Source organism: Acomys russatus, chromosome 7, assembly GCF_903995435.1.
Source record: "Acomys russatus chromosome 7, mAcoRus1.1, whole genome shotgun sequence".
In the NCBI taxonomy this organism is placed as follows: domain Eukaryota; kingdom Metazoa; phylum Chordata; class Mammalia; order Rodentia; family Muridae; genus Acomys; species Acomys russatus.
In genome coordinates this window covers 68,551,802-68,569,862 of record NC_067143.1, presented here as the reverse complement: position 1 = coordinate 68,569,862, position 18,061 = coordinate 68,551,802, and the positions used below count along the sequence as shown (strand labels likewise).

Sequence of the window (18,061 nt, the reverse complement as noted above, 5' to 3'; positions counted from 1 at the left end):
CTCTGTACCTCTGTCCCAAGTTCTAATAACCCCTGCCCATCCCTCTCCAACTCTTTACCCCTATACTTTGGCCTTGCTCTAGAAAAGGCCCTCGCTTTTTCCAGGGCATCACAGGGACACTTTGAGGCCTGAGGGGACAGGACTGAGCTAGGGATATTTCTTCAAAACAGATAGCCAAGTGACACTGTCTAGAGTTGAGGGCCTGAAAGTAAAGGTAGATATGTGACAGTGAAATCATCTTGGGAGCTTGGACCATCCCCATTCCTGGCCCTATCTACAGAGATGTCAATCTCTTCTAGGTGGGCAAGCATATTGGGAAAAAATGTGTTAGCAAAGGAAGTCGAGGCTCATGATAATTAGAAGTGACACCATATCTGTGTTCGGTGATGAAGGCCCTACAGGCATGAATCAGTAGATGAGAATTCTCATGGCATGGGGATGGGGAGATGGCTTAATGGGGAAAGCTCTTGTTGAACAGTGTGATGACCAGAATTTGGATTTCCTGCACCCACATGAAAGTCAGGTGGGCTTGATAGCAGAGATCATCAGTGCCAGTTGACTGGGCTGGACCTCCAGGTTCAGTGAAAGACACACACACACACACACCAGACAAACACACACACACCCACATGTACCTATACATATACAAATATACACACACAGTCATGCATATCTTTACATGAGGGAACACATACATAGGCAAAATTACTTAAGGAAAGACCATCTCACAGAAGCAGAAGACAGGAAATGACCATCAGCCCACAGGAGAAAGACTACACCCTCTCTACAGAGCAGTGAGCACCAATGAACCATGGCTCTACATTCCAGCTCCTATTATTCCTAGTGGTAGTAAAAGGCAGTCAAATGGTAGGATCAGAGCTATCCAGAGTTACAGCAAACTTGGTGTTGAGGGAAGCACATCCAAATGAGGAACTCTGAGGAAACACAGCAAGAGTGCCACAAGAGTCAGGTACACGGCTTCACTGCCTTTGAAGAAACTCAAAGATGTTGACTTTGAGCCAGACGTGGTGATATACACCTATAATCCCATCATTCAGGGAGTGAAAGCAGAAAGATCACAAGTTCAAGACTAGCCTGGGGTATATAGCAAAACCTTTGTCAAAGGAAAAAAAAGGAAGGAAGGAAAGACAGAATATTGACAGTACCCCACTCTGGGTGATGGCTCCCTGAATGATCACTTCATAGCTCACATGTTTTATCACCACCTATCTCTAGAAGTAAACAAAGACAAGCCAGGCGGTGGTGGTGCACACCTTTAATCCCAGCACTTAGGAGGCAGAAGCAGGTTAATAGCTGCGAGTTCAAGGTCAGTCTGGTCTACAAAGTGAGTCCAGAACAGTCAAGGCTACACAGAGAAACTCTGTCTCCAAAAAACAAAACAAAACAAAAAAGGAACAAAGGCAGTGCATACTCTGCTTGAAATCACAAAGCCACAATAAAGCAATGAAAAAGCACATTCTTGGTTGCTCAAGCTAATTCTCACCAGTCATACATCAAATCCTATTCCCACATGAGCCTATGGGGGATGCTCAGTCCCCACCTGAGAAACCCTGGGTGCTGCTGGGGTGCAGGAGTGTGGCTCAGGCTGAGGATGTTCACTGAAGCTCATGTCTTACCTTAGGTATCTTTTGATCATGAGAACTCTATGCAAGGACTACTTTGCTAAAAATTAAACAGAATTCTTGGATGCCATGACACATACCTATACCAGCTCAGCTACTGGGAAAGGTGAGGTGGAGAGAATTGCTTAAGGTCAAACACAGTGAGCCTCAACCAACCAACCAACCAGTTAGTCAGTCAGTCTGACTGGAAGAGGGCTTAGTCCTTCGGGTCTTCAGGGCTTTGAAGAACGCAGCCCTGTGAAGGTGTGCTCTGTAAAAGGAGGCTGGGGAGGGGAGAGGGCAATGTGAGAGGGGGAGGGGAGAGGGCAATGTGAGAGAGGGAGGGGAGAATTGAGCAGAGCTTCTGGAAGAACCCACTTCCCACCTTGGAGATGTCAACAGACAGATGCCCTGGTGCTCCTGCCCGGTCCTTGTCCCCCTTGGCATGCTGGTATCCAGCCAACTCCAAAAGGGCCAGAAGGAATGGAAAATCCCAAAGAGATGTGCCAGCCCTTCTTCAGCTCCCGTTAGTGGCAATGTGACAAGAGAGCCTTGCATACCAATGAGGCTCCATCCATTTCTTGAGCTCCCTCATCCTGTCCTGTTCCAGTTGCAGCTGAAAGCCCAGGCCACAGCCCAGAGAAACCTCACAGCCAGCAGCATGGGATGGAGAGGGAGGAGGCGTCATGTTCAAAGGAGGGAAAAGGGGACCACAGACAAAGCCCCCTAAAGCCCCCTAAGGGACAAAAATAGATTCCAAGGACCCACCGCAGACTTTCAAATGGATCTCCAGAGGCTGAGCCTGGGGATCAGCTCCACCCAAGCAGCCCTTTGCAAGAAAGGCCCCTTGGACATGGCAAGTCTGGGGAAAGAACACTGTCATTCACAGGCTTTTGAGTCAATGATGGGGTCAGGTGTGACAACAGTGACTACAGTGAGTCTATTCCTCAAGGAGCTTGTAATCTATTGTGGGAGTATTGAGGGAACTTAAGTCCCAGGTGATCACACAGCAGGAAGAAGCTGCTTCTTTGAGTGTCCTCCACAAGCAGCAATGGTCCCCAAGAGTGGTGGGGCCTGAGGTCACAGAAGGGACAGGGTCACTCTCTACACTCAACAATTTTTATCAGAAAGTGAACAATGTTTATGTGATAGTTTTTAAATAATGAAGGATAAAACAAAGAACGGGCCTGGAATTTGGTAAGTAGTTGAGGATGGCCTTGAACTCCTGCTCCTTCTGCCTCAACCTCCTGAGTGTCTGGACACAGGTGTACATCACCATATCCAGTCTGTTTGGTCCTAGGATTGGACCCAGGGCTTTGTGTAGGCTGGGCAAGTGCTTCCCCAACAGAACCACATCCCTAGCCCCAGGGGTTTGATTTGGTTTTTGTTCAAAGGCTGTTTTTCAGGTAAATAACAAAAACAAACATTTCTATTGAAGTCTTGACATGTTTTAAGTCAAAGTGAAGTTAAGAGCTGTTTTCTATGATTTTACAGACAAGGAAACTGAGGACAGAGACAGATTAGGTGATGTGTATGAGGTCAGACTTTGCGTGGTCTGGCCTCATATTCGAATCATTAACCCCAACAGGATCAAAGTCTCACACACTTCCCATGGAGGGCAACAAAGATTCCTACAATAAAAAGTGAAACTTCCATTTAGGGCTGTGTCATAATCACAAACAGCCCAAGAGCAGTCGACACACAGCAGCTGGAAGGGATTCCTGCAGTGGTCACTCTCGTTGTCAGCTTGGAACCTAGAATCGCCTGGGGCAGGAGCCCTCTGGGCATTCTGGCGGGGATTATTTTGATTTATGATAACTAGAGAGTGAAGAATTTCCAGTCACTGTGGATAACAGCGATCCTGGGCAGGGGGCCCTGGGCTGTAAGGAAAGGAGGAAGCGAGCATGCGTCCCATTACTCTGCCTCCCAACTATGGGTGCAAGGTGGGTGCTTCCTTCGGGGACCTGCCACTTTGCCTTCCTCGCCATGGAGGGCTGAACCGTGAGCCAGAATGAAGCCTTCTCCCTTAAGGCACCTTGGTCACAGCAACAGAAAGGAAGGCAGTGGGGCATCTGGTCATTGGTGAATGTGGCAAATCCATTAAAAGGGTAATGATTTCCCAAGGTTTGAGAAACAAGGAGGGATGTCACAGGGGAAAGATGGTGGACACATTTCTTGTCGGCTCTGAAACTTGAAATTTGAAATTGCTGGGTGCTGTTAGCATCTTGGGGGGAGCAAGGATGATACAAAGATGCCATCCTGGTACTGGCAGAAGCCATCAATGATGATACCTCAAAGGGGGAAAGGAAGTAGAAACTAAACTAGATCTCCTGCGTGCCCCTCCCCATTTTTCTAAATATAAAAAGGCATGATCTCCTTTTAGAACAAGTGGCTCCTACTTCGCATTTATTCCCCATGAGTCTCTGTAGTGTACCCCTTAAGTATGCCTGCCTTGTACAAAATCAGTCATTACCCACAAAATTACAGCATGGCCTCTGCTCAGTCATCACTCAGCCTCTCAGCTATATTTTAAAAATGTGAGAGAGAACTTAACATTGATGAAAGGAAAGGTGGACAAGTGAATTTTCATTCTCCTTGATGCTCTACAACACCCAGTGTGTGGGTTGGTATTCAATTGAGTATTATTTGTCTTCTATTTCTTTTCTGTGTGGTGTATGTACACGTTCACGTAGGTATGTGTGTACATACATGTGTGACTGTGCTGGTGTGGGCTCACATATGTGGGGGCCAGGGGTCACTATTTGGTGTCTTCCTCAATGGATTACTACCTCAGTTTTGAGACAGGATCTCTCACTGGCCTAGAACACACTGATTCAGCTAGACTGGCTGGCAAGCCAGCCCTGGGGTCCTCTTGTCTCCACCTCTGCAGGGCTGGGTTTAGAGGCACACACTGCCCTGCCTGGACTTGGTGTGAGTGCCAGAGATCCAAACTCAGAGCCTCATGTTTTCACACAAGCACTTTCCTTACTGAGCCATCTCTCCAGTCCTGGGGGTGAGCTTCTTTCTAAAGGAATCCTGTGAAAATGTATCAGACAAGCTGGGAATGAAAGTGCATGCCTGTAATGCTAGAGCTTAGAAGGCTGAGAAGGGTGGAAAGAGGAAGGGGAGCAGGAAGGGGAGAATGAACATGCCAGACAAAGGGATGCACAGGGAATCAACATGCACACAGTGAAATCATGCTGGTGTGGCATGCACCTTTAGCCTTAGCTCTTGGGAGGCAGAAGCAGGTACTTGTTTTGGAATGGGCTCCCCAAACTCATGTTTTGTCACAAGTCGCTCTGAGGCCCTTTCAGGCACAAGTGCTCATCCGGTAGAGACTGCTCTGTCAAGTTGACTTGCCAGGCCCCCACAGCAGAACTGAGTTCAGGAATGAAATGGAGTTCCAGTGGTGGGCAGGTACATAAAGAAGTCGGTGATACACAGTGAGATAGCCCAGTCTACACCAGAATGCCTACAACCAAGAAGAGGTGTCACACTCGGTGTTGGGGAGAGGGGCAATACAGAGCAAGTGGGGTGCTCACCCATCACAGGTGGAGATGTGACATGGAGCAGCCAAAATAACTTGGAATTAAATATGTGAGTACTCCCTGCCTCAGCAACTCCATAGGTGCCAATGAAAATCTACAGCCAGCAAAAGACATCCAGCAACAGGGAAAGTACCAGCATTTCTCACAAGGACCCCAGCAGACTGCAACCCAGGTGCCCACCAGTGAATTGATGGGTATATGGGATACGAGACACTCAGAACACGTTACAGCAGGAAAGAGTCATCTGTGCTCTCTGAAGGATAAAGCTGAACCTCTCAGACAGAAGGTCCAGCAGAAGAAGCCATGTACAGAAGGCTGCGCTGCTGTGTTTTCAAGTAACATAAAATTTGAGGTTAAGCAAAATTTTCTGTGGATATTGAAATCAGAAGAGAGGGTTTGCAGTAGGGAGGGGAAGGGCTGGGGGCCATGTTAGGCTGTGCAACATGTTCTCCATCTTATTCCAGGTGGTAGTTATGTGGTATAGACAGATACAGGAGTTCAGTGCGTGGAATGTGATGACTGGCACATCCTACTGTAAATTACCTCACCCACAAAAAGTAGAAGCCATAGGTTTTTAAATCCAAACTCTAGTGTCAGGGCTTGGATACCTCCCTCAGAGTTGTTGGCCAGGAGCTCCCAGAGGCTCCCAAAACAACATGAGCTGCTGCCAGTGTCCTTGATTGCCTACCAGAAATAACTGGTAAGATCCTATTGGTGAAGACAGCACACAAGTAGGCTATAGGACACCATGAAGTCAAGCTGAAACTAAGCTGGCAGTGCTGGGCCTGGTGACTAGCATTTGCAGTGCTGTGAAAGTTGTTGGGGAGAAAAGCTACCACTAATCTAACTCAGTTTAGGAACTCATGTTCAATCATACCAGCCTGCCAGCCAAGATATGTCCACAGACCCAATAGTGACAGCAACCAACAGCTTCCGCTTAAAACTGAAGCCTGCTCCCCAGGAAAGAACACATGCCTGGTATTATAAGCCTGGTTAAAGCCTATGGCTACAGAGGGCACAGGCTCTATAGGGGAATCTACGTGTTCTGCTAGACACATGTAGCATTAAAGTGCCTCCTGCCTGTTTATATGTGTATCCAGAGACTGCTGCCACTTGAAGTCAGGGAAGTCTCTTTCTGCAGTGGGCGATGGTCAAAGCAAACACTAGTAACTTGCCAACTGCTGAGAATAAAGAAATGAGGAGTGCCCAGACCTGATGGGACATCTGTATCAACCATCCCAGGCCAAGAAACTTATCTTGGAACAGGGCGGTGGAAAGACTGTGGGAGCTGAGGATGGGAAGGAACACTACAAAACGCTGTCTCCTGGACATGGCAAGACTGTTGCAATCATTGTCACCACCCACAGAAGGAAGGCTTCACACAAACAAGGGAGGGCATCTGTTGCCCAGTGTGATGGCCAACGCTTTAATCCCAGCATTTGGAAGGCAGAGGCAGGTGGATCTCTGTGAGACCAAGGTCAGGCTAGTTGGCAAAGTGAGTTCCAGGACAGCCAGAGCTACACAGAGAAACCCTGTCCTGAAAAAACCAACAAAAAAGAAGGAAGGAAGGAAGGAAGGAAGGAAGGAAGGAAGAGAAAGTGAAGCATCAAAGTAGAAGCAGGGCCTGCTAGGACAGAGAAGAGGGTCAACAGGTAAGGGAGAGGAAATTGACAGGAATAGGGTAGGGCAACATGAACCCAAAATCCGGGTATTCAAGAAGTAATTGTCAAAAATTATTTTTAAAAAGAAAAAATAGGAAGGGTTAGATGAAAAGGCTGACATCTTTTAAGTACACATGTATAATAATAAAATAAAATTGGGAAACTGAGGAGCAGTGGGGTACAACAATCTGGAGATCTTGTAAGAGCCAAGGTCAAAAGTCACACACTGCTCATGGCTGTAGTCTGAGTTCTTGGGAGGCTGAGGCAGAAGGACCACAAGCTCCCCTTCAAGCCTGAGCTGTACAGGAGACCCTGTCTTTAATACACACACACACACACACACACACACACACACACACACACACACACACACACTGACAGGCCTCAGTAGGTCCGGAGGACCCTAGAGATGGCAGTGGTGACTCAGAGTTCATCAGGAAGTGTACACCATGACACTGCTCAGGGCTTTCTACCTGTCTGTCCATTGACGCTGCCCTCACAGGTGCCCTTGGGACAGTTGTGCTGACTGAGAAATGGAGGCAAAGGGAGGGTCGATGACTTGCCCAAAGTCACACAGCTATGTGAACAGACTGGCAGGGTTCTCACTTGCCTCTGTCTAGGTGTAAGCAATCCCATGGGCTGCCTGGTATGATGGCACAAGCTTGTCAGGCCAACCCTGAGAAGGCTGAGGCTGGAGGACCCTGAGTCCAAGGAGAGCTCGGGCTATGTAGTAAATCAAGACAAGAAAGGTGAAAACTACAGTCTAAGCCTTCATATCCCTCAGAGTCGGAGTCAGGGCCAGATTAGGAAAGTAGGGAAGAATATAAATTTTATTTCCAAGATTTAATTTTTCTGTATCACTAGGCTGATTAATTTGTCTTCTCTTGTTAGCATATGCTGTCGTCCTTGCACAGGGGCCATGCTAATCTCCGTAGCGCTTCAGTTTTAGTACACGTGCTGGCGAAGTGAGCATTTGTTTGCATATGCTAACTGTACAACTAAAAGGTCGACTCTTCTCTTTGGGTTGGAGTTTTCCTTCCACTATCTTCTCTAGGGCTGGATCTGTGGATAGGTACTGTTTAATTTTGGTTTTGTCATGGAATATCTTGTTTTCTCCATCTATGGTTATTGAAAGTTTCGCTGGGTATAGTAGTCTAGACTAGCATCTGTGGTCTCTTAGGGTTTGCAAGACCTCTGCCCAGGCTCTCCTGGTTTTTATGGTCTCTGCTGCAAAGTCAGGTGTGATTCTAATAGGTTTGCCATTGTATATTACTTGGTCTTTTTCCCTTGCAGATTTAAATTTTTTTTCTTTGTTCTATACATTTTGTGTTTTGATTATTATGTGGCAGGAGGATTTTCTTTTTGGCTCTACTCTTTTTGGTGTTCTGTAAGCCTCTTGTATGTTTATATGCATCTCTTTCTTTAAATTGGGGAAATTTTCTTCTGTGGTGGGGGAAGAGGCCCCTTCTTTTAGAGGTCTAGGGGAGGGGAAGAGGGAGGAAGAGTGGGAATGGAAAGATATAAGGGAGGGGATAACAATCAGGATGTAATCTGAATAACCTACAATAAGTTAAAATTTAAAATCTGTTGACTCTTAATGTTTCCATGCTTGTATATCGTACGCTTTGCTCATGGTCACTCTTTCTTCCCTCTTCTTCTCCTCATGACCCTTCCTCTTCCCAAATAGCTTATTTTCTAAGAGAAATTATTTTCCATTATAAAATAAACACTCCATTTTAGAAAAAATTTGAAGAATACAAGTAAAAGTTAGAAAGAAAGAAATACAAAAGCTCCATGTTCTCTTGCCCCCACGGGAAGCCGTTCTTCTTGCAGAGAAACAAGTGCTGGCTTTTGGCGTGGATGTCAGTGGGCTGGTAGATCTACCAGATGTTGGCCTGTGTTATTTTTAGGAGAGTTGAGTCAACCTAGAAGCCACGAGGCAGTGGGGGGCGCTGACAAGCTCCAGGGCGGATTAATTGCAGCTTTTGATGCTGACTTCTAAACAATGCCCCCATAGCTAACGCAAAGCCCTGTCTCCTTGGAAGCAGCATTCTACGGGGGCATCTGATCTTGGGGTGGCGAGGCTAGTTATACAGAGACAGAATTGGGGGAATCACTATTTTGACTCTGGGAAGGATCTTTACTCCTGGCACTTTAGGCAGTGCTGGGATCAAACCCAGTACCTTATGCATGCTAGGCAAGCTTCCTACCAACTGAGCTATAGTCTCAGCCTCGAAAGCAGGAAAAGCCATGTCCTTACAGGGAAAAAAGTACACTGAAGCTAGCATGGAGTCCCCCAAACAGAGGGAGGGAGGTCTGGCTTAGAATCCCACAGTCTATAAACCAGCTATCAACCAGGGAACATGAACAACTATCTCAAGGCATAGAAGCCCGGGGCTCCCGCATTCATAATGGGAATATGCTACAGTTAGATAACTGTCACCCCAAATCTCTGGTGACAAAGACTTGGGCCCCAGCCCATGGCTCTAATGGGAGGTTGTACAACATTCAGGAGGTAAGGTCCAATAAAAGGAAGCTGGGCCACTGGGGCATGTCCTTGAAGGGAATATTGGCACCCTGGCCCCATCTCTTTGTTTCTGTTTGACATCTATCCAGCCGAGCTTGCTCTACCACGCAATCTCCACCATGATGCTCTGCCTCTCAGCACAGATCCTAAACAACAGGAACCCCAGATAGAAACCTCTAAAGTTATGAACCAGCATAAATCTTTTCTCTTTGTAGGCTGACTATCTCAGGTATTTTGTTACAGTCACAGGATAGTAAATCTATCTAATACAGGCAGCTGAAAAGCTTTCTGTAGAGCACAAGGATTGAAATATAATGGCACATGATGAATGTCCAATAAGACCATTTCTGGACTACTTGAAGAATTCAATTACTGTAAAAGAAATGGAAAATGAGGTGCTTAAAACCAGTACTTCAACACATTTTCTTAGGTTCTTGGTTTTTATTTTTTGTTTTTTGAGACAGGGTCTCTCTGTGTAGCCTTGGCTGTCCTGGACTCGCTTTGTAGACCAGGCTGGCCTCGAACTCATAGCAATCTGCCTGCCTCTGCCTCCTAGTGCTAGGATTAAAGGTGGGCGCCACCAGGCCCGGCCTAGATTCTTGGGTAAGCTTTGGTTTATGTGGGCTTATGTCTCTACTTGTTAATACTTTCTTTCTACATCTCAGTATACCCAAGAAATTCCTTTTTGCAATTAGTTAAATTTCATGAAAACTGAAATTTCACTGCCTACTACATTGTCCTCTGAGAGTTGGTGTCTTCCAGAACTCAGAGAGCCATAGGCATAAAGGAACACAGGCAAGCCCAGTCAGCCGCAGCCTAGGGCTTTTCATTTAGCCCTGCATTCTCAGCTGCCAGGGCCAAGCTTGAGCCTTTAGAAACATCCAAGGCATCCCGAGAGTCTGTGGTGTGGCAGCATACTCACAGCCCTGCAGAAGCCATGCATATAGCCTGCTGCCTGAAGAGAAGTAGAAGCAAATACTGCTTATGTTTAACTATCTCCGCAAGTACAGCAAGGCAATAAAGAACCATTTCCACCCACACTCAGGGATTCTGAGGCAGTATTGTTCATCTTTTTTCTTTTGAGACAGAGATTCTTATATCCCAGCCTCACTAAGTGGTCGAGCATGATCTTACTGCCTCTGCCTCCTCTGTGCTGGGATTACAGGCGTGTGCCGTCATGCCTGGTTTCCTACCGTATTGGGGATGGATGCTCGGCAAGCCCTCTATGTATGGAGCTTCCACTCATTCATCTTGATAGCTGATTCAGATCTCATGGCAGACAGGGCTCAGATCAAGAAACCCCGAAACTCAAAATCCAGATTTATCAGACATCAGAAGAGGATAGGATTAACATCCCATGGTCTCAAATACTGAGTTCCTTCTAACTGGGAGGAAAAAACGTGAATGTCTTCACTCACTAGGTGAGAAACCCATTGATCTCCACGTCAGCTCAGGCTTTACTTATCTCCCCTGGGTCTCCTCAACACTTCATCCCAGTGAGCTGCTCCTGAGTCATCTGTATTAGTGCTTTTCCTACTGCTATGACAAAACACCCAGACCAAAGCAATTTAAGGAAGGACGGGCTGCTTTAACTCATAGATGCAGGCAGGGAGATATGTCCATCAGGGCAGGGAGACATGGAGGCAGGAGCTTCGGAAGGCATCTGGTCGCCCTGCACTCAAGCCAGGAAGCCCAGAGTGATGAAAGCTACTGTTTCGTTCACTTCTTCCATTGATGCATTCTAAGCCTGGCACTGCCCCTAATTTTATAATGAAATTTGAGGCAAGGAAAGCATAAATTGTCAACACTGACAATTACAGTTGCTAGAGACAGGGGCAGGGCAAAAAATGCAAGCAGGACAAGTCTGGGGACAGGCTATCCAGTCAGGAGACGTGCTTCTGGCTTCTGGGTAGTTTAGAATCCTGTGTCTGGAAAGTTCATTCATCAACAGGAGGTGGAGGTGCCTGGGAGTCAGTCTCCTTGGACCCTAGGTCAAAGTTCTGCTGCTGTTGTTTTGAAGTCCAGAGTTTAGCACACATGCAGAAGGTAGAGTGGGCTGTTGTCCCTTGGCTTCAGCCAATGGACATTCACTGGCCACTTTCCTTTGTTTCTTCCTGTCTCCATCCTCCATCCTTTGTATCTAAACTTAGGACACCTCAGAGTTCCCTTTTTATCAGTGAAAAAGCAGGAACTCTCAGCACATCTAATTAATTACTGATTAGTTAGTTCTGCTGTGGTGCTGGGCCACAGAACCCTCCAAACAGCTCTACGGTAATCTCACCATCTCTGTTTTCCAGATGACAAAGCAAGCTTTTTAGTTAATTATTTTGTTCATCTATTTATTTCTGAGACAGGTTCTCTTTACGTAGCCTTGGCTGTCCTGGAACTCACTCTGTAGACCAGGCTGGCTTTGAACTCATTGAGAACTGCCTGTCTCTGCCTGTAGTGCTGGAATTAAAGGAGTGCACCATGAGACACATTGCACGCTTGAATGGAGGTCAGAGAACAACTTTCTGGAGTTGGTCTCTCCTTCTACCATGTGGGTCCTGAGGACAGAATGCAGGTGGTCATCAAGCTCAGAGCCTTTACCTGCTGAGCCATCTACCAAGATCAGTGACTTCTCTAGAATGTAAACAGGGGTCTGACTCCCTGGGGTGTTTTTGTTGTTGTTGTTGTTGTTGTTGTTTTTACTGTTTCATTCATGTTAGGAATACTGTGCTAAGTCTGGATTAGAAGGGTAACTTTATCAACGGGGGGGAAATGCCCTCAGTAGTTTACAAAGGTCATTTCAGCATCTTGGAAGCAAGACACTGACCTAAAGTGCACTCACAGGTTGGGAAATGGAGCAAGAACATGGCTAAAATGTAGAGATTCAGAAACAGCCAACAGGAAAACAACCAGATCAGTGTAGGCAAGCCCATGTGAAAGAAGCTGGCCATGGACTCGCTTTGTAGAGCAGGATGGCCTCAAACTCACAGTGATCCACCTGCCTCTGGTAGGATTGAAGGCGTGCGTCACCACGCCCGGCTCTCTCTCTCCTACCTGGGCTACCATGATGTAAGCTGCATACTCCCCACCACAATGGGCTGGAACTTTGGAAACTATGAGTCAAAAGAATTCCTTCCCCATTAACTTGCTTTTCTCAGATGTCTTATCAGAGTAGTAGGGGGGAAACTGACACAGACTTGTAAGTCAATGGAATCAAACTGAGTGCCCTCAAATAAACCCTCCTAGCAACAGCTAACTGGCTTTCAACAAGGACGCTAAGACAGTTAATGGGAAGAAAGAGTTGTGAATACTGTTTCTGGGCAAATAGCACAAAAGTGAAGCTGGACCCTTGCCTTACACAAACCAGGAGAGGTGGCACATGTCTGTGATCCCAACACTTGGGAAGCTAAGGCAGCCAGGGTCACATACACGGTGAGCTGCAGGTTAGGCTGGGCTAAAACTCTATCTCAGAATAAATAAAAATAAAAAATTAGGCCAGCATGGTGATGCATATTTGCATTCCTCTGCATTGGAAGGAACAAACAACAGATTGATAGATAGATAATAAAATTTAATAAAATAATTCAAAATAAGTTAAATTCTTAAACTAATGTGTTAAAACCTTAAGCTCTTGGTGGGGGGAGGGGAGATCAGAAAAGTTCAGCGAGCTTGGATCAGGCTGGTTTCTTGAATATAACACTAAAGGTTCAGGCAACAAAAGAAAAAGACTGTGGGATGGAGAACTTTTGTGTCTTAAAGGTGCCATCACGAAAGAGAAAAGAAACCCAGGGTGGTGGCTCATGTGCAGTTCAGCGGTCAGGAGGGAGAGGTGGGAAGACTGCTTCAAGTTCAAGGGCAGCCTGGTGTACATAGTGAGTAGCAGTCTAGCTAGGGCCACATAATGAGACCCTATCTCAAAACACACAAACAGCAGATATGAAAAGCAAAGGGGTACCTGAGGAACGATATCCCACAGAGCTGAAGTCATGTATCTGATAAGGAGCTTGACTGCAGAACACACACAAGACACCTTTTACTAATTAATACAAACAACCAATTTAAAGGGACAAAGCTCTGTCCTGGTATTTCTACAAAGAAGGTACAGTAATGGATAACATGCTCAGAAAAGTTCCTCAACAGGGCTAGTTATCAAACCATACAAATCAAACCACAGTGAGATGCCATTTGACAGCCACTACAATGACTGTGATCTACTGTAATCGAACAGACAATACTGAGTGACACTCATGTAAACACTTTCCCACATGGCTGGTGGGACTGTGACCTGTCTCAGCCACACTGGAGAGCACCCTGCAAGTTCTTCAGTTGGAGACACTAAAGTTAGCACATGGCCCAGCAATTCCACTCCTAAATAAATACCCGAGAGGACTGAAAATGAATGTCTACATGGAATCTTGCAAGTGAATGCTTACAGTAGCATTATGCCTAATAGTAAAAAAAAATATAAAATTCCTAATTGTTACATGCCATGATGGCTAACCTCTTTTGTCTGCTTGGTGAAATCTAGAATCACCTGGGATATAGGCCCCTGAGCATACACGTGGGAGACTGCGTCTCTTAGGTTAACTGAGGTGAAAGATCTGCCCACTGTGGGTGGAACCATTCCCTGGGCTGAGATCCTGGACTGTACACAAAGGAGAAAGTGAGCTGAGCGCAAGCAGCCATTGTTCTCTGCTTTCTGGCTAGGCACACATTGAGACAGGGTTCTTCAAGCTCCTGGTGTACTGGTTCTCCTCCATGACAGACTGTACACGGCAACTGTGAGCCAAAAGAAACCTGTTCTCCCCAAAGTTGCCTTGGTCAGCGTATTATATCACAGCAACAGAAAAAGAAGCTTAAACATGGGCATTACCTCATCTGAGTCTCTTTAAAATGAGGGTGAAGGTGGGAGTGGGGGAATAATAACCACTGTTCAGAGAAGAAAGCCAAAGCTCAGAGAGGCTGGTAGCTTGCTTACCGTCACATGGCCAGTAAGAATCTGCGGGAGCATTAGCTCAAGTCTCCTGGGCTTTCTTTGTTTTACAGCTAGCATATAGTTAAAGGCTGAACAATCAGCAAAGTTCCACGTGTGGCTCAAACATACACAGTTGCACAGCCTCCTGCCTCACCTCTAGTGCCGGTCTTGAGGCTCCTGTGTTTCTGCCATTATCAACTGATCTTCCTGACAAATGTCTGAATGTTATGAAAGGGAAGAAGGTGAATTCGATGCTTGAGGTAACAACAGAACAAATCGCATGGACCCTGAGTGTCAGCCAAGGCCTCCTCCTCAAATGGAGGCAAAAAATGCCTTGTCGAGTTTTCCTGAACAGGTGTCAGTGCAGCACGTGGAATGTAAGAGCTTCGATATTTTCGTCTCTTCACTTCTCGTGATGAGACAGCACTGGTCTGGTGAGTGGGTGGGTGTTAAAGGCACTGGTCTGTGCTTTGGAACATCCAGCCTCCTTAGCTCTGTGTCTTTAAATGCAACCAAGCTCGGACTAACAAGAGTCAGATCTGAAACCTGGCAGACACTTTAGCTGTTTGGATTCTAAATTTAGATTGTAAGGGTGAATACTGTGAGTCAACAAGCTCACAGAGGGGAGGTGGGGCCTTTTGGCAGGTGGCATCATTGCACTCTAAGGCCAATAGGCGTAAAGGATCATGTGCTTTCTGCCCTTGGCAATGGGCCCAGAGCCTGGATCCTGACACCATCAGTTGTCCTAAGCACTGTAACTCCACAGGTGACAGCCATATACTGCAGCAATATGAGGGGGAGAGGGAGGACTCTGGGGGCACCGCTCTGCATTATGGCCTTGGGCATACTGTTTAACCTCTCTGTGACTCAGGTTCCTTAGCCATATGATGTGGTCAGCTGTGCCCACTTTACAGGAGTATGTGAAGATGAGGTCATTGCTTTGAGTGCTTCAGGGCAAGCACACAGTGAATGGGACCCTTGTCACTACTATAGAAACTGTGAAGCATCAAAAGGAGAGATCAATACATGGAATTACATTGTAGAAAACTAAAACAAGAACACCTTGCTGGGGGTCAGTGGATCCAAAACATGGGGATAAAGCCCTCGGTATCCACAGGTAGGAACTTGTTAAGAGAAGAGAAGAAAAGAAAAGAAAAGAAAAGAAAAGAAAAGAAAAGAAAAGAGAAAAAGGGCAGGCAGGGCTGAGGATGTAGCATGCGGGTAGAGTGCTTCAATCTGCCATGGAAGGAAGGAGAAGGGAGGGGAAGGAGAGGAAAAGGGAGAAGTGGGGGGAGTGGGGAAGAGGGGAGGGGGAGGAAGGAGCAGAAACCAGCCCATCCTTGCTGTCAGAGACATTGCCATCCAGTGTGGCCCATAAACAGCACACAAAACAAATAACTAAAATGGGTTAAATGAGTCACGTGGAGTGTGGATTCCATCTAGTAAAACTGCTGCAGCAAAGCAGCAGTGACTGCAGGGACTCAACAGGTCAAAACTACAACCAGTGACTGAGTCACACAGTGGCCAGTGACACAGTAAAAGGAGCTTACAAAGAAACGCACACGGCTCTAGCTAAAACCCAGCAGATGGTAGATACAAAGCCGGGTGACAGGGGCCTGGCCATCCAGGGTCAGCTTCCCACACCTTTCACTGTGGCCAAGGTCAAAGGCAGCCACATGTTTCTTTATTTCCTGGGCTGTGAAGAAGAGACAGCTCCAACCTCAAGAGACATGTTGTAAGACAAGTTAGGGGGGGCTACCTTTTTGAAGCACCCTGTAAATGAATGTTAGGGGGACAAGCCAAACACATGGAAGAGTGGGGCAGGGAAACCAGGGAGGACTTTCCAAGTAGGGACAGGAAACAGGCTGGAGAGGCTGAGGAGGCAGGTGCACGCAGGACTATGCATGCCAGGAGCCCAGCCCGAACCACCCTGCTTGCTGCCGAGGCCTCTGGCCTGGCCCTTCATTTCTACTCTGCGGCAACAGTTTGGCTGAGATGAAATTCGCATGCCAGAGAACTCATTCACTCAAAGCAGCCAACTCAATGGCTTTAGCAAATTCACAGAGTGGTACAATCATGCACGCAGTTAATATTCCAACATTTTGTTCCCCAGAGACAAGTCTTGGCCAAGCATAGTGATGCATGCCTGTAATCCTTGAACTTGGAAGGCAGAAACAGGAGAAATGAGAGTTTAAGGCTAGGCTTGGCTGCATATCAAACCCTGTCTGAGGAAGGAAGGAAAAAAGGAAGGGAGAGAGGAGGAAGGAAAGGAAAAGAAAATGATAAAAGAAACCCCAGCTACGGTGTACATGCCCATAGTTCTAATACTTCTTTGGTGAGGGTGGGAAGCCTTAGCTACATGGTGAGTTCCAAGTCTGCCTGCATAATAAGAGGCCTTGCCTAATAGCAGCAAGGAAAAGAAGGGGCCCCTGCCCCTCCTAGCCCTAAGGCAACTACTAAGGGCCTTTGCCTTGCACATTCTGCCTGCTCTGGGCACTCCACATCTACACCATGTGCAATGGGAGTCTTCTGCGTCCAGCTCTGGCAGGTAGAATGGTTTCGAGGTTCAACATCGTTGGCTTCTTCTCATGGTGCTCCTGTCACCTCTGCACTGACTCCAATGGGTGCCCTCTGAAAGAGCCTCGAGCCTGTGCCCTCCCTCAAGTCCTCCTGTCCTTGGTCTGGTAGGAACAAAGGCTGCGAGTCTGTAGAGAGACCTGCCTCTCTAGCTCTCCATCTTCAGCTCAGGCACTTTCACCACCGTGACCCGAGGCAGATGATTTAACCTCTGACACACAGTTTCCTCCCATGAGACTTGGAAACAATATGTGTAAAGTGCTTAGTGCATAGTAGGCACTTAAGAAATTCAAGCTTTTATAGGGACCATGGACTTTTGAAGACATCCAACGTGTAGCACCTAAGGGTCTAGGTGTGTGCCAGGCCAAGGTGTTTTCTCCCTGCCCTTCCATTAGCTCTAGTTTTCTCTGCCCCTCAGCTACCCTACCGTAGTCTCCCCAACCTAGCCAACAGTAGCATCTGGCGCTCTTCAACACCTGAGACTGAAGTCCCACATTCAACAGCAATGCTTTGCAAGTTTCAGAGCTGTGGCCATGCGACATAGGAAGCAAGCCCCCAGGCAATCCTCTATTTTGTTGGTACAAACATTTTCTCATTCATCCGAGGGTTTCTGCTAGCTGGTACACTGCAGAGATGGACCAGGAGCTCAGATCTTCTACATTTTTAATCCAAATGAAATGGCATCAGTGAGAAAAGCCTCACAAAGGAAGGACTCAGATCCACAGCTATTATGGGGCTTCCATAGCTAATCCATAGTATTCAGGCTTTGCTGATGTGGCCACAACATACTCTCCACTAAGAATAAGCCCACATCATCACATTCTCTGGCTGGCAGGTTCTCTTTGCTGGGAGGTTCTCATTTGTAGCACTGAGACCCACAGCTGTAGGTAACCTGCTTGGGATCAAAACTGTATTTTGGGAAGGAGGAGGCAGAAGGCTCGCAGTTCAAGGTCATTCTCAGCTACATAGAGAATTTGAGGTCAGTCTGGGTTACATGAGATCTAGGTTTAAAAACACACTCAAAAGAGGCAAAGCCAGCCAGTGGTGTTACACACCTGTAGTCCCAGCACTTAGGGAGGCAAAGGCAGGTGGATCTCTGTGAGTTCGAGGTCAGCCTGGTCTACAAAGCAAATTCAAGACAACCAAGACTACACAGAGAAACC

General features: G+C 46.8%; 1 protein-coding gene and 1 non-coding gene across 2 annotated transcripts in view; both read right to left on the bottom strand.

The window, feature by feature from the left end:
- Window positions 1-18,061, bottom strand: part of Iqck (IQ motif containing K) — a 124,009-nt gene that overhangs the window by 3,387 nt on the left and 102,561 nt on the right. The gene's annotated exons all lie outside the window — the stretch shown is intronic.
- LOC127192580 (U6 spliceosomal RNA) lies at window positions 7,700-7,804 on the bottom strand. Its single transcript, XR_007831043.1, has one exon. It is a non-coding gene; the product is annotated as a U6 spliceosomal RNA (small nuclear RNA).